The sequence below is a fragment of the Platalea leucorodia genome (genome assembly GCF_965183815.1).
Source record: "Platalea leucorodia genome assembly, chromosome: 23".
NCBI classification, from domain to species: Eukaryota; Metazoa; Chordata; class Aves; order Pelecaniformes; family Threskiornithidae; genus Platalea; species Platalea leucorodia.
This window is the reverse complement of record NC_138845.1, coordinates 4,652,925-4,668,208: the sequence shown is the minus strand read 5'-3', so window position 1 is coordinate 4,668,208 and position 15,284 is coordinate 4,652,925.

Here is a 15,284-nt window from a genome sequence, read left to right as displayed (position 1 = left end):
ACCGAAGACCCTGCGGAAGATCACCGGACTCGAAGTGGTGGTGACAAACTCCTCCTTCTCCTTCTCTTTCTAACTCTCTCTCCCCTATTCTTTTCCTCTCGTCCCTTGCCCTCCCTCCTCCCTCCGTTCTCTTCTCCCCTCCAATAAAACTAAAAGGTTGTACGGCATTTGACCTCGTTTGCGTCTTAATCTCGTCCTTGGGATCGTATCGAAACCTCTCCCGACGTTGGATCGGGACATGCTCCCACTGAAGAAAGAGCCCCAATAATTCAGTGGGAGCAGAACTCAGACAATTTGGAAAGCTTTGGGAGAAAAACAGCCTCTCATTGAAGAAAGTGCAGATTTTCCCTTACTATGCATGTGGATTTGAAACTGCTTTCACGCTACAGGGTTCTTCGGGTGTTTTGAAATGAAAAGAACGGGCTGAAGTGAGGACTGGACACGACAAGCACAAGGGAAGGAGTCCGTGGGCACTGACCCACTGATTTTCCGCTTGGGAGTAGGAAAGCATCCTGACAGCCCTGGCTGTCTGCGTCAGGTAGCAGATCAGGCCTCTTGTAGGTACAGGTTACTGACATTTGACACAAAATCGACCTGGCACCATTCACTCCACAATAACACGCATTCAGGTGTACAACCCAAGTTGGGGGGGGGGGGGGGGCGGGAAACAGCCCAAACCCAACAAACAAAAACACTTCTCTGTTTTTATTCACCTAAATACATCCTGGGGAAGTTGTAGCGTGCAGCACTCCCACCTCTTTTCCAAATTTTAAATGTAACGTAGTAGGCACTGAGCTGTAGTGAAACGTGTACAAAGGAAGAGCTGCTCAGTCCTGCACCTTATAATGTGATTATTTGTGAGGCATTCAAAAGGCATAGATCTAACCCAGGGTCACCTGGCTACAACAGCCGCGTTAGATCTGAAAACCTGTCAGTCAGTGGAACTAACACAGCAGCAGGAAAGGAAAAGCCTAAAATTACAGTGAAATGCCAACTGGCATAAAACTGTGTTTTGAAAGATGTCAAAACGTAACCTTTCGATCACCTGCCATTTTTTCCCCATTTTCTCCTGGGAAAATTTGGCAAATTCACTCACTTCACAAATACTCATGTTTTGGATAAACTTCCTGCCTATGAGGAATACAGTTCATGTACAAACTCGAACCACTTCTACTCAGCATGAAAATCAGGAGTCAGGAGCACAGCCTGAAAACTAGCCCCGGTGAGAGCCAGCTCACCGCAGTGCTAGAAAAATGTTTTCTTTGACTTCACGCTTTTCACGCGTAACAGTCAAGTCAGAAAGTATCCATTCCTGAGCTTGCCGTAGCGTTGCTGTTGCTTAAGAACCTATTGCACGTGGTGATCCACCCGTGGTGGAGTTGGGTTGTGGAGATGAGCCGCTTCCAACCTTTCTCTTTGTCCTCGGAACAGCTGAATTTTTCTTCCCCAGGGCAAGAGGACTGTGCTGAGGGAGGCTGCTGAATTTCTTTGCAAATCCTTCTTCCAGTTTTGCTGAGCTAAAGGGGAAACAAAACCAATGCCATTAAATGTAACTCTGTTTCCCGAGAAAAAACTACCTTGCTTAGGAGCACGTCTGCATCTATCCATACCTATCTACATAGGGAGAGGGGGAAAGAGAGAAGCACGCACACACAGCAAACGTCAGACGAGTATATCTTAATCCAACTTTGGGATGAGAGCGTACACGCCAGCTTCTGCATTTGTAACTCGGTACAAATTGATTACTTTAGGTGCGTATATTAAAATTGGAAAAAATAAATCAATCGATGTCACGCTGGCGACATTTAGCTCTGCTTGCTGCACAGATTGGTACAGGAGGTGTGTCTGTTCTGTGAGGGGAATGAAAAAAAGACAATAAAACCCATAAAGAAACAAACCAATCAAATAACTTCACATAAAAGTCCTTACACCAGAATGAAAACAACGACCATTCAACCCCGAAGAAAAACGTCAAACTGTTCCATCTTCTGGGGACATTCTAAAACCTGATGCTCTGGGGTGGGAATTAGCTTTGTGTTTGGTCTGGGGATTATATTTCCTCCCCTCAAATTTTCATCGTTGCGAGATGAAAAACGCAACTGGCTCGTGCTTTCATGAAACCCAGCATCCCTCATACTTCAGCCCAGCCCCAATGACTGCATTAGCTTTACCTACAGATCAAGAAATCCACAGGCACGGTATTGTCGCTCCTAACAGCCAGAGGAAAACAAACCCCTCGAATCGGATGGTACGGCGTGGCATTTCTGGCTGCAATGACTACGCTGCCTTGTGTAAGCACTCTGTTCCAGCAAATTTTGGCAGCCGGGCAGGAGCACAGGAAGGAACTGCATTTTAAGAAAAGGCCACGCGCACAGCTCGGTGGAGTGTAAACATTGTAATGTCTTTAATTCTGTTTGCTACGGAAAACCCGAACTTGACAAAAGTTGGCGCGACTGTTGGAGGGGTGGCCCTTACGCCCTGCACCCTTGGAAGTACCACGAGAAACACGACGTTTCTCTCGGCTCTCTGAAGAGCACTTCAAACAAAGTGCATTCGGAAAGCTTTGCTACACGGAATGATACTTCATTTTATCGCTGTCACCAGTGGGAACATTGCTTCCCTACCTTAACAGGAGCATCACACAGGAAGAAGCTCTCCGGCATCTTAGTTCAGGAAAGCAACCCCCGCTCAAGGACAGTACTGAAAAACACGCTGAAGCCCTACGGAAACGGATGCGACGTGATGATGGCCAAGTGCTAGAGTAAGGCTGGCGGGTTCTACTGCTCTAAGAGGGAAAGACTCCAGCTGATCTCAGGGGTGTTGCCGTGATCCTTTCCGTGCCTTTTATATAACCTGCAAACCCACTGCCGGATCGATTTTCAGCATACCCTGCATGCAACGGAACAATACAGCATCTCTCACTATTGCCACGGACAAGTTCCTTGACATCTCACGTCCATACCCCCGCAGCTCCCAAATGGCCCCATACGCAATGCCTCCCTCCTTTTTCCAAATGGCCCTGAAGGAGAGGGGAAAAAAAAAGGTGAATTGAATCTGAGCAACCAAGGTGATTTTCTTTTACTTGAATGCGCAAAATCATTTGGAAGGTAGTAAAAAAGCCTTCCAAATCTTTCTTCTCATGTCACAGCCTTACTTTGCAAAGAACTGCAAAGCAGCAGTGGCTGCCATGCTTACCTCCTCCTGGAGACAACACTAATGGAAACCAACGCTCTCATCCTGTCTGAGGAATAGTGCTATTCAAAAGAAGAGCTGTAACAAGGTCCTCAAACTGCCGCGTTCCTGCAGCACCCACCTGGGAGATCCTCTCGCTTTTGCCTCGCCTGTAAGCTACGCTGACACCGCTGCCGAGGGTCGGCCTTCACAGCCCCAAGCAGTTGCCCTGGGGAAGACATGCTTTCTTCTTCTCCCTCTCCCTCTCAATTGACCTTTAGGTCAATTTTAGATTTCTCAAATCGGCAAGGCATTTTCTCCTTGCAAACTGCAAATCTCTCTTCCACCAAGGTACCTATGAGCATAACAGCAGCGACAGAGTGCTTTGCCGTCACTTTCTGAAATCCTTGCTGCACAGGGCACAAACTCCTGCCCTGGCTCAGGTCAAGCTCGGCTGAGCACTGGAAACCCCGCAGCCGGGGCAGCACCGTGTCTGTGAGGAAGCAGAGGGAAAGCCCACAGCTGTGCTGAGGTGGGCTCCTGGTACCAAGGTACTTCTCTGCCTTTGTTACTGAACTGCAATGGAAGCACAGCCTCTGATTTCCAAAAACTAAAGATCGATCTCTACAATGCAACTCCTTGGACAGTACCAAAATTTTGTCAATGCAACCCACACGCTCCACGCCAATGGATTTGTTGTTTCTTTATACCTTTGCTGCTTCTGCAGCAGCCAACAGTACAGAGGGCTAAGGATGTGGCTACAAAAAAGCGGCTTCTGAATGTCAGCTCTACACAAACTTGCAATTCTCAGGCTTTCCGATTGGGAAAGCTTAAAAACCGCGTAGAAACAAAAGAAATGCAGCATTTCATTCAGAGGCCGTTGGTTTTAACTGTTCCCAGAAGGAGGATCCGCTGAGAGTGTCGTAGCAGAGTTCCTCTAGAAGTTACTGACCTGTTTATTTCCCACTCCAATAAAAAAGTAGGCACAAAAAGCAAAAATAAACAAAAGTGCTCGCGACCCCTAACAGGTATTTGTAATGGCAATGCCCCAATCTGAGTAACAGACTAAGCCAGACCTCTCTCTCAGCTCCTCGCACCCCCCCAGCCAAACCAACCAGTCAGAACCCCAAACCCTTAACCAAGGAATTGAAACCATTTCAGCGGTGATGGGAGAGTCCCTTCGCCCCCAGGACTGGGCCTTCAGCTGCAGCGCAGGCTCTTAGACACCTCCAAGCTGAGGGCTAGTCTGGGGAAACCGGGACTTGGGGCACCCGAGCCACCACAATGTATGCTTCTATACGCAACAGCGTCATTGCAACTGTAGCACTGGTCTTCCTTCCAGCCTTTGGCAATCAACATCATTAACTTCTCCGCCCCACTGCACCTCTGCTAATTAGTCACCAGCATTTTCATATTACCTCTGCCAGCTGAAATAATGCTGCTGTTCCACACTGTTCTCTTAAATCAGAAGGACCTGAGTGGGATGCACTCGAAGAAATCTAAAGGAAAAAAAAGGGGCACAAAGACCCATTATTTTACCAGCACAATTCTTTTTATGTTTACCACACAGCTTTTGAACGGATGATTTCCTCCCTCTTCCCAAACTTCATTCCTAAGATTACATGCTGAAAAAGAAGCGCAGACCTGTGCACGCTGTTAGAAATCAAACCCCGCTCCACCACTGCTCCGGTGGATAACACCACTGCCCACTAAAAGCTGTTTCCAGCTCTGGGGATCTTCTTGTCAGGACTCTCTCTGAGGAGCAGGATGAGCTGAAGCACGCGCTCTCTCACACAGAAACAGACTCCAGCGGCTCAGCACCAATCTACACCAGCATGCAACCCAGAGGGTGGTGCTTTTGGAGGCTTAGCTGGACATTGGATTGCAAAATCGTTTCATCGTCACAGCTGAAGAAGGTTACTGCTGTCAGGCTATGGCCCTGCCTGTTGGCGTCCTACAGGACTCTCCTAAAAGAGATGCCATGAAACCAAAGTGAAGTAGGAGCCCTCAAGCCTTTGGTGACCTTGACTGCTCCTCAGAGTCCGCGAGGCTGTCTGGCAAGCTGGTACCTGATCGTTCTCCAGAATCTTTTGCCTGGATCAGGTCGTGACCCTCGTCGATACGTTAGAGTCTTTTCTATCAGTTTTGGGTCGACTTTTCTCGTCTTAGTCTTGGTCCCCGATTCAGCAATGCACCTCTCAGGCCTTATAACCAAAGCTTTATTTCTGGACTCCTGCGATCCATTAAGCTCCTCATTAAGAGGAACGCCGTTGTCTCTTGTCTTTGCTATTGTCCTGAGAATTATTTTTATGGTAGTTATAAGGCTAATTTTATAAGGGTTGAGGTAAACACAGTTTAACAGGACAGAGAATCAAGGGGAAATAATAATAACAATAACAATAACAAAAATATATACAAAATAAGTGATGCACAATGCAACTGCTCACCGCCCACCAACCGATGCCCAGCCAGTTCCTGTGCAGCGGTCCCCTGGCCAGCTTTCCCCTCGTTTAGATACCGAGCATGACATCGCACGGTACGGAATAGCCCTTTGGCCACTTTGGGTCAGCTGTCCTGGCTGTGCCCCCTCCCAGCTTCTTGTGCGTCTCCAGCCTCCTCAGTCGGCAGAGCGTGAGAAGCTGAAAAGTCCTTGATATAGTGGAAGGCACTGCGCAGCGACAACTAAAACATCAGGGTGCGATCAACATTATTCTCATCCTGAATCCAAAACACAGCACTATACCAGCTACCAGGAAGAAAATTAGCTCTGTCCCAGCCGAAACCAGGACAGCCAGACGCTCCCTCCCTCCTGGGGGACAAATGGACAACCGAGCCCTCAGCGCGCCTCGGGGAGAGGGAAAGAACCGTGATTTCCGCAGCCAGCCCCAGCCTGGAGCCCCTCCTGCTGCAGGAGCTCCTGCCGACACCGCTCCTTCCCTGCGCTGCCGCTGATGCACCCGCCTTCACGGAGGATCGAGCGCGTGTCACGGGTAAGTGGTTAGGCCACTTCAAAAATCACCATCAACGCTATTTGCAAATAGGGATTTTAACAGAAAGCTATAAAAGTGTGATTTAACAGAGTGCGATGGCAAGGTTCACTCTATTACTTATCAAAGGAATGGAACACACATGGATAAAGAAAGAGGAAATCAGGCCCGAAGAAAATACACGGAGGAAAAGGGGAGCCCTCCTGTTGAGTCACGAGGTTCGGAGTGGCCCCCCTTGCTTTCTAAACGCCTGCTCAGAGAGGAGCCCAGGTGCGGCTGCATCCACTCCTAGTCTCAGACTTGGTCAATGGTTTATGTCGAAGGATTACGTATGTTTAGCAGCAGCTTCAGGTTCCTTTCCAGCAAGGAGAGAACCACAAAAATTTTGCACTAAATAATCATTCGTTAATCTAGCATCTCCAAAGGGAGTGAATGAGGTTCACTATAATATTTGAATCGATTCACACACACACACACGGCATAAATACTCATTATATGCGCAGTTCAAGGTACCTATTGAAATACGCGCAGTTAAAGGCACCAGTAAGAATTCCCCCGGGTTTAGTGAAATACTCACTTTAAATGACTGTCTCAACGGGCAAAAGTCGAACCTGGAGGAGCAAGGAGCGCCCGAGATCAGCTCATGCAAACTTCAGAGCTGGCAGCGCTGAGAGGCGTCCCACTCAGAGGGAGATTCCGGGCAGCCCGCTGCAGTCCCGGAGAGCTCAAAGGGTCTCGCTTGGTACCGCCGTTTACAGGGTCACGAGACGATTGACTTTAGGCTTCAGGAAATTTCCATCCTCCTTTCACAACCCATGTTGAAAATTACTGAAGTTCTCAGAACTTCCAGTGGTGCTGGTACAGGTCCTCCCGAGCTGCAGCCCAGATACGATAGGCCCCAAGGCTGCCAGGTGGCGACCAGTACGGACCAAAAACCTGTTCCAAGGTTGTCAGGGCTGCCTCCCTGGGACAGACGGTGCTGCTCCCGCCGCAGCCGTGCAGGAGTTTTGATAGGGCGAAGGGACGCTCCACCGCCAACCTCCTTACACAAAGGCCAAGCTTTGCCGGGAGTTCCTGAGGCTGTAAAGCGGTTCCGCTTCCCATGCTCTGCCAGGGGCACACGAGACCGGGGGGGAACGCGCCACGACAGCGCGCCCCAGGCCCAGCTGGCTGCTGCCAGGACAGGCCGTGGGGGCCTGGGGCTGCGGGACAGGCCTCAGGGGAGGTGCTGGGGCCGGGGCAGCTGCAGGGGCCGAGCGGGGCCGGGACGGCGCCGGGGGGCTCTGGGTGTCGGGGTGCCCGGTGCCTGTGCCCGGGGGGGTCCGTCTCCGTCTCCTTCCCCTCCCCAGCTCTCGGGTCACTCCCGGGGCTGCCCCGGCCGGGCCCGGCTCCAGCTTGGAGCTCCCCCCGCCACCCGCGGGGGGCCAGCAGGCAGGAGACACCCCCACGCCCGCCCAAGGGCCTCACTCACCTCGCGGGCAGCCCCAGGCCTCACCTCACCGGGCCGAAGCTGGAGCAGAGCCTGCGCCGCCCGAGACCACCACGGCTGCCGGGGAGGTGAGCGTGGGGCCATGACAGCTCCGGGCCTGCCCCGGGAACAACATGGCCGCCCGGCAGCCCGCGCCCCAGGACTACAGCTCCCGGCATGCCGCGGGAACCAACATGGCCACCCGGCACCCCGTGCCCCAGGACTACAGCTCCCGGCATGCCGCGGGAACCAACATGGCCGCCCGGCAGCCCGCACCCCAGGACTACAGCTCCCGGCATGCCGCGGGAACCAACATGGCCGCCCGGCACCCCGCGCCCCAGGACTACAGCTCCCGGCATGCCGCGGGGCGCTCCTGCCCTGCTGTCTGACCCTGCGCGGCCACCGTCCCCCGCCCCGGCTGGGCCCTGCCCCCCCCGCAGGCCCCATGGCCGCCTCCGCGGGGCTGCCCTGGCCCCGGAGCCCCGGTGGAGCGGGGAGGAGGAGGAGGAGAGAGGGACAGGGCGGCAGAGAGGGGTGGGGCAGGGCGCTGGGGTGGCCGGAGAGGGGCGGGAGACGGACAGAGGGACGGGAGCAGGAGAGAGGGATGGCGGGAAGGAGGGGGGAGCTGGGCCCGGAGTAGAGAAAGGAAACCCCTGGTGAGGAGTGGGCCCAGGGACGGAGGGGAAGGGGGCAGGGGGCGGCCAGGACCATGGTGATGAGCAGCGGGACAGAGGGACAGAGAGAGCAGAGGAGGGCAGGAGGAAGGACAGAGGGAGGAACCGACACAGGCAGGGTGAGGGAGCTGGACAGAGGGAAAAGGAGGAGAGGGAAAAGGAAGGGGAGAGAGAAGGGGAGAGGCAGGGACAGAGAGCAGGACACAGAGAAGAGAAGCAAAAGATCTGCAAAACAGTCAGTAGCAGAAACTAGCAGCTAACTGCCTCTTCTCTGAAAAGATGGGAAAGCTGCAGTTAATGACGACACAAGCACCTGCACAAGCCCGGGGCCTGCTGCGGCGCTAACGGCTACTCAGAGACCAGCGACCTCACAGGCACCCGCACAGCAGGAGCATCCTCCCTTCCAGCACCCTGGATTTTGCCCCTCCATCTCCATCTCTCTCTCCCATCTCCCCGGGCTCTCCTCCCTCCCAGGCACCTTTCTCACCCACTCCACCACCTCCCAGTGGCTGCCTCTGGGTCTGTGTGGCAGATCTTGCCTCGGCAGCAGTGTCCCAGCCGGCTCACCTGCATCTCCTTCTCTTCCTCCTCTGCTGTCGGCACAACTGCGCCAGCTGTCTGATGCACTTTTGGACCTCAAAGGCCCCTTCATTCTGCCTCCCTTCCGCTCTTAAGTCCTGTTCCTGCAAGAGAAGTGACAACCGCTTGCTGTCCCCTCTGTGGCATCTTACCTGCATCTTCCTGAGCTGGACAGCTGCTGGGAGCTCTCACCATCAGCCCCCGCTCTGCTTGAAGGCTTCTCCAGGCACAGGCGCAGCCCTGGCTGTGCTTGGTGCGGGCCACGCTTCCCGAGGGAGAACAGCAACGCTCGCAGTTCCTCCTGGGCAGCGTCCGGCTGGGAAGAGCTCACTCGAAGGCAGGTTTGCCACAGGTCCTGAGCCTGGTCCAGGGGTGCTCCCTGTCCCCCAGCTTGGCCACAGGTCCCACGTCTGGCCCCTTCCAGCGGGATTCTGGAAAGCCTGTTCTCAGCTGGGAGCGCCAGGCCAAGGGCACGGGGCAGAAACAGCCCCCTCCTCCGAGGGCCCCAGCACCCAGCTGGCCTCTGCCCCCAAACTGCCAAAGCTTCCAAACAGGCTCGCCCTGTAACTAAACCATCTTCAGGTTTAAGGACACAAACTGCATGCCCCCAGATTCAGTCGTCTCACTGGGACTGTTAGAGGGCCATTTGGGCTTCCGCTCCCCAACAGAAGAATTGCCATTACAGCATCCCAGCCACCACCTCCATGATTGTCCTCACTGACCCACAAAAGCTTCATTGTAAAAAACTCTCACAGCTGATGAAAATTATCCTCTCTTCCCCAAATCTTTGTTCTTCTCCTACCCTCAGACTGCCGCGGTAACAAGCATGTAATTATTCTGTAATTACCACCGATGGGAACCCCCTCCAAAGCAGCACTCTCTGACGTGACCGACAGCACTGCTGATGAGGGAGAACCATCGCTCCCCACGCACCCGCCTGTGAGGCCTCTTGCCTCCGCGGCCGAGCGCGGCTACGTGGACATCTCTGCCCGACAGGAGAAGACCGGCCCCCCCCAAAATATCTTACGTTGCCTTGGCTCTACAGTAAGCAAGGGATTTGTGATAGTGATACAAACAAGCATAAGAGCAAGCAGGATAGCGGAAGAAGCAGAAAATGCGATATGTCTCACCCACCTCTAATTTCAGAGGAAGTTTCCGGGGTGGGTCTTTGTGTTATGGGGTTTTAAATTAAAGAGTTTTTAAATTTAAAGAGCTTTTTAATTTAATGAGAAGTTGCTGAGGAACAGGAGGAAGCCCTGGTACGCAGAAATCTCCGGGGACTGCTCCTGCCCTAACAGCTACAGAAACAGCATTTACATCACAAGCAGCTGCACAAGCCAGCTGGGGGATGAAGGGAAGGAGCGCAGCCCTGCGGAGAAGGACTTGGGGGTCCTGCTGGACAAAAACTTTGACATGAGCCGGCCAAAGAAAACAAAAGGCAAGCAAATCCTTTTTTCCCTACGTCAGTGAATGCCAGGTGACCGGTCGGAGGGAGGTGGCTGCTGCGCTCCCCACGACGCCCCTGCCTGTACACTCTGCTTGTTATCGAGTGAGGATCATTTGGGGGTTCTGGACCAGAATTTAAAGAGGCACCAGGACCCCAGAATCCGTTGGCTTCATCGCCACTTAGCAGGATTCTGTCTCCCCCGGTAATAAATACCTGGCCAGTTACTTCTGGTTTTGTAACGGGCCTGGCTTTATCTTCAGGAGGACTTGGAGGAGGCAAATCATTTTCCCTTGGTTCGCTATCGTCAGGGTCCCATTCTTCAGGGGATAAAATTAAGTTTATTGAGTCCTTTCTGCGGGTGATGACTCAGGAGATGGTACTGCCGCCCATGCGCTAAGAGTGGACGCTGAGAGTGCTGCCCTGTTTCCCCCTGGCCACGGCTGGGCCCCGCGGCCAGCTTGGTGCCAGCCCCCGGGAGGTGATTGCCACGTCACAGTGGGCAGCGGTGGCCGTGTAATGGTGACGTCACTCGGGGCTTGTGACACGGTCACCGCCGTGGGTACAAAGGGGGCTGCTCCCAGAGGCAGGGCAGCACCTGGAGGAGACCCTCAGTGGTGCTGGGCAGGAGTCTGGAGAGCACTCGCCAACGACCTGTCCCGTGTTCGCCGTGCAGTGGAAGGCCCCCGACAGGGCAGAGGAGGGTGAGGGCACAGTATCCCCACGGTCCCCGCAGCCGGTGGCCAGGCAAGGGGGTGGCCGGGGTCTGTGTGTGGCTGCAAGCGGTGGGGGGAAGGCAGTAGCCTGGGACGAGGCTGGGGCAGGTGGGGAGGACGCGCGTGCTGCTGGGGCTGGTGGGGGACCAAAAGGACCCAGACCCGGGCAGCGGTCCTGCAGGCCGACTCGCCCTGTGCCCAGCTCGGCCTGTGCCGGGCGCCCACAGGGCCACTCCTGGTCCCGCCGGCGGGGCTCACAAGTCCAGGCTGCTGGGGAGCTGCTGGCCGGCTTTGGGCTTGGCAGCTGGGAAGTGCTCAGCGTCGGTTTTCCCTGGGCCGGGGTGCTTTCCCGGGCTTGTGGAGTCTCATGTCCCATCCTGCCCGAGGCAGCAATGAGAAACGGCTGGGCAGGCAGCCCGTGGGGCTCCCAGGATGGCCCCCTCCATCCCATAGGCAAGATGGGCTCGGGACGCATCCAGCCTGCCCTGCCTCCCATCCCTCTTCTGCCCCACAGGACACTCTGCCTGCTCTTCATCAGCCTGCAGCTGGCCGTCGGCTTCACTCTGGCTGCTGCGGTGCTCTATGCCTCCTGGTACGACCACGAGCTCTTCTACCGCCTGCTCTTGCGTGTGCTGCCTGAGGACACCTACACCAGCCTGGCATGCAGCCTGGGGAAGATCCTCCCCGCGTGCAGTGAGGGGCTGCTGCCCTTCTGACAGCCCGCCCCCCCAATAAAGCCTTTTCTACCTCCAACTCCATGGGCTCAGGCGTGTTTGCTGGGGCACAGGGAGAGGGTCTTGCCCCGTGTGCTGGTCCCCGCAGCCCCTCGAGGCCAGACCCAGCCTCGTCTGCTAGGCACTGGGTGCCACCACCCTGCCTGCCACAAGCCAGGTCCTTGTGTGCCAGCCGCACATAAGGAGGAGCCCAGGTGCGGCTGCATCCACTCCTCGTCTCAGACTTGGTCAAATGTTCGTGTCCAGGGATTCTGTATGTCTAGCAGCAGTTTAAGGTTTGTTCACAGTTAAGAGAGAATCAGAGGAATTTAGCAATACCTAATCATTGGTTAATTTAGCATCGACAAGGCGATTAAATAGGGTTTACTACAATATTTGTATCGATACACACAGACTGGACAGGCCTAGTAATCATTCGTGAATTTAGTGAAATACACGCAATAAGCATATATGAAGGTACCTAGTAAAAATCTGCCTCGAGTTCAGTGAAATACTTGCATCAAATGATCAACTCGGCGGGCGAAGGTTGAGTCTGGAGGAGTGAAAGGCGCCGGAGATCAGCCCAGGTCCTGTTGTCGGGCCTCTGTATGCAGACTGAACAGTTTGCAGCTCTGAGGGGCGTCCCACTCGGAGGGAGATGCTGGCGCAGCCCGCTGCGGTCCAGGAGAGCTCAAAGGGTCTCGCTTGGGCCTGCTGTTTGTTTAGAGGGTGGAGAAATGATTGACTTTAGGCATCAGTAAATTTGCATCCTGTTGTCACAATCCGGGTCATTAATTACTGGGGTTCTCCAAAATTCCAGCGGCGCTGGCACAGATCCACCCGTACTAATCCACCCGAGTTACGACCCAGGTATGTTCCCAGGGTGTCAGGAGGGGACTGATTATCCCTGGTACAGACAGTGCTACTCCCACCTTAGCCATGCAAGAGTTTCTAAGGAGGCCAAGGGATGCTTAGCGGCCAAACTCCTTGCACAAATGCCAAGTCTTGATGGGAGTTTCTGAGATGGTAAAGCAGTCCAGGAAGGGGGGCAGGGGAGATGCACCACCACACTGTCGCAAGCCAGGTCCCTGCGCGTGCTGGCCTCACCTGCCCTCCCTCCCTCCATCCCCAGAGCATTTCTGTCGCTGTAGATAACCGCAAGGGCTCTGGGCTGTGAACTGTGGGAAGAGGAGATGAAGAGAATTATCTCGCAAGTCAGAGAAGAAGGCTCAGGGAAGACAAACATTTTTGTGGAGCCAGTTCCCTTTCTGAAGTTGTTCACAGCCTCGAGGCAGAAAAGCACTTACAAAAAAGCTAATACGAAACTGCCTTAGATGCAGGAACAAAAGCCTCCACAGAGTAAAATGACTTGTGTGTTCCTATAAGTGCTATCAATCCTGAAATAAGCCAGCAAGCAGATATGTGAACACATCACATGAAAGGCTGATGTTAATGACGGGTAACTCAGAGTATCTGTACCTCGAGTGCCTCAGTGTTAACACCGAACTGGAAAGCGAGGCAAGCCTGTTAAACAAAAGCGTGACCTGAATTTCCCAGATGGTCTCTCAAGAGTTGTAAGCTCCTGTAACGACAGATAATGTATTTGAAAAGCACATTTAGCCTTACTCAGTGTAGCCTTGCTTAAGGAGATGTAAATTGGTATTTTCTTCCCTTTCAGCTTTGTACAAATAGACTTTTCTTACAAACCGTTTACGTAAAAGTCAGCCTCTTACCTGGCGTAGGAACTTGTTGGCAATTCAAGCATCAGGAGAAACAGCTGCCTGATGACACGTGGGGCATGGATGCTCCTCAGAGTCCAGTAATGCTGTTCTAATGCCTGTGTATAATGAGAACCATCCAAATAGGCTTCAGCCAAACTAAGGACATTTTTGGCATTCTAAGCAGTTATAAAACCTCGCCTATGATTAATGGGTGAAGACGGACTGGAATTGAGAGCATGAAGCTATCAATGACCAAGAGTGCAAAAAATCTCGAGCATGCAGCAAATAACGACACAGTTTTGGTATTTCACTACTGTAACATCTGAAGATGCAGCGTAGGCTGTGTCTTGATGTTTCCACTAGTCTTTTTTCCACTATCTAGTACAGGGAGAAGTCACCAACCTCAAGGTTAATGAAGAAAACACTTCTCAAAAAACCATTAGTGGGTTTGAGTGCTGGAGGTTTTAGCCAGCTCTCCCGTGCAGCAGAATGTGGATTCAATGCCTAACTATCTGTTTGTTGCGGGCCACGGTAAGGCACCAGAGTTGGCTCTATAGTTTTGCACGAGAGAAAGGGCTGCGGACAAACTAAATGCCTTCGATAGCGAATACTGTAATCGCCTGCACACTGATGCGCTCTTCTCAGACTCATCCTTTCACACGTAAAGAGGCTTTAACTGGATACGTAAAAAGGGAAAAAAGCCTTCTGCCTTTTTTTTTCCTGAATACGAGAAGAGTCCTTTCCCATTCAGGGTAGGCTTAAGTAGGACCCAGAACCGGTACCAAAGTACTTTCGTTATCTCCTATTTCTGCTTGGAGAAGATCAGCTGGGATGTTTTGAACTAACAGACACGGGAGTGACACTTACAGTCGTCACAATCACTGTCTCCGCAGCAGGGACTGACAACCGCGTCAGTCAGTCTCTCTTGACAAATGAGACGTAACAGCTCCTCTGGAATAGGATCATCTGAGGAGGAGGACAGCTCCTCTGGTAAAAAGGGAGGCTTCTGCTTCTTCCCTCTGGCATACGCTTCCCTGGAGGGGGCGTGGGGAAGGACAAAGGAAAAAGTTAAGGATGGGTAAAGGAACACTTTTCCAAGCTTTGGATTTTAGCAAAGGAAGATAATCGATGGAATTCCTCTCCCTCCACATTAGCCTTCTGAAAGGCAGGCATTTCGTTTAAACTACTTTGCTATAGCCACAAGACTAGAAGAGGGAGGGGGGAACAGGTTTCCTTCTGCAGAACTCTCCCATTCATTGGATCAGCTAAGAAACGAGCTCAGGCTAGAACAATAATCATTTTGACAGCTAGAAATCGGGTGAAATGAATCCCACCTCTCCTTTGCCAGAGGCTAAATGTAAAGTGCAGGCTCAGGATAAAGGGAGTCTCCCGGGAGTTACATTTTAGAGATGGAAGAAGAAGTCTACCTTACAGCTTCCACCAAAGGAGAGCCATGGCAGAAGGCCACAAGTGCTACCAAGGGCATTTTAAAGCAGCCCCTCTTGTCAGCACACGGGAGTATTTTCTCAGCTCCTAGCAGCAGGAAAACAGCAGTCTGTTTCACCCGTGGGATTTGAGAACAGCCAGAGGGGGAGGAAATCTCAGTCCAACGGCGATTTGTCCAATTTTGCAAGAAGCCTTTGAAACATAAACCAGAAGCCACACGAGCTTTCAAAGAGAACGACTCCACTGTAAACACGACTGAGATGTTTTGCCGAAAAAATGCCGCTTCTTAGCACAGCACAAGTTTCACCAGCTCCCAGGGGCATGAACAGGAGGGCCACCCGATTTGGATCTTAGAAAGTATCACA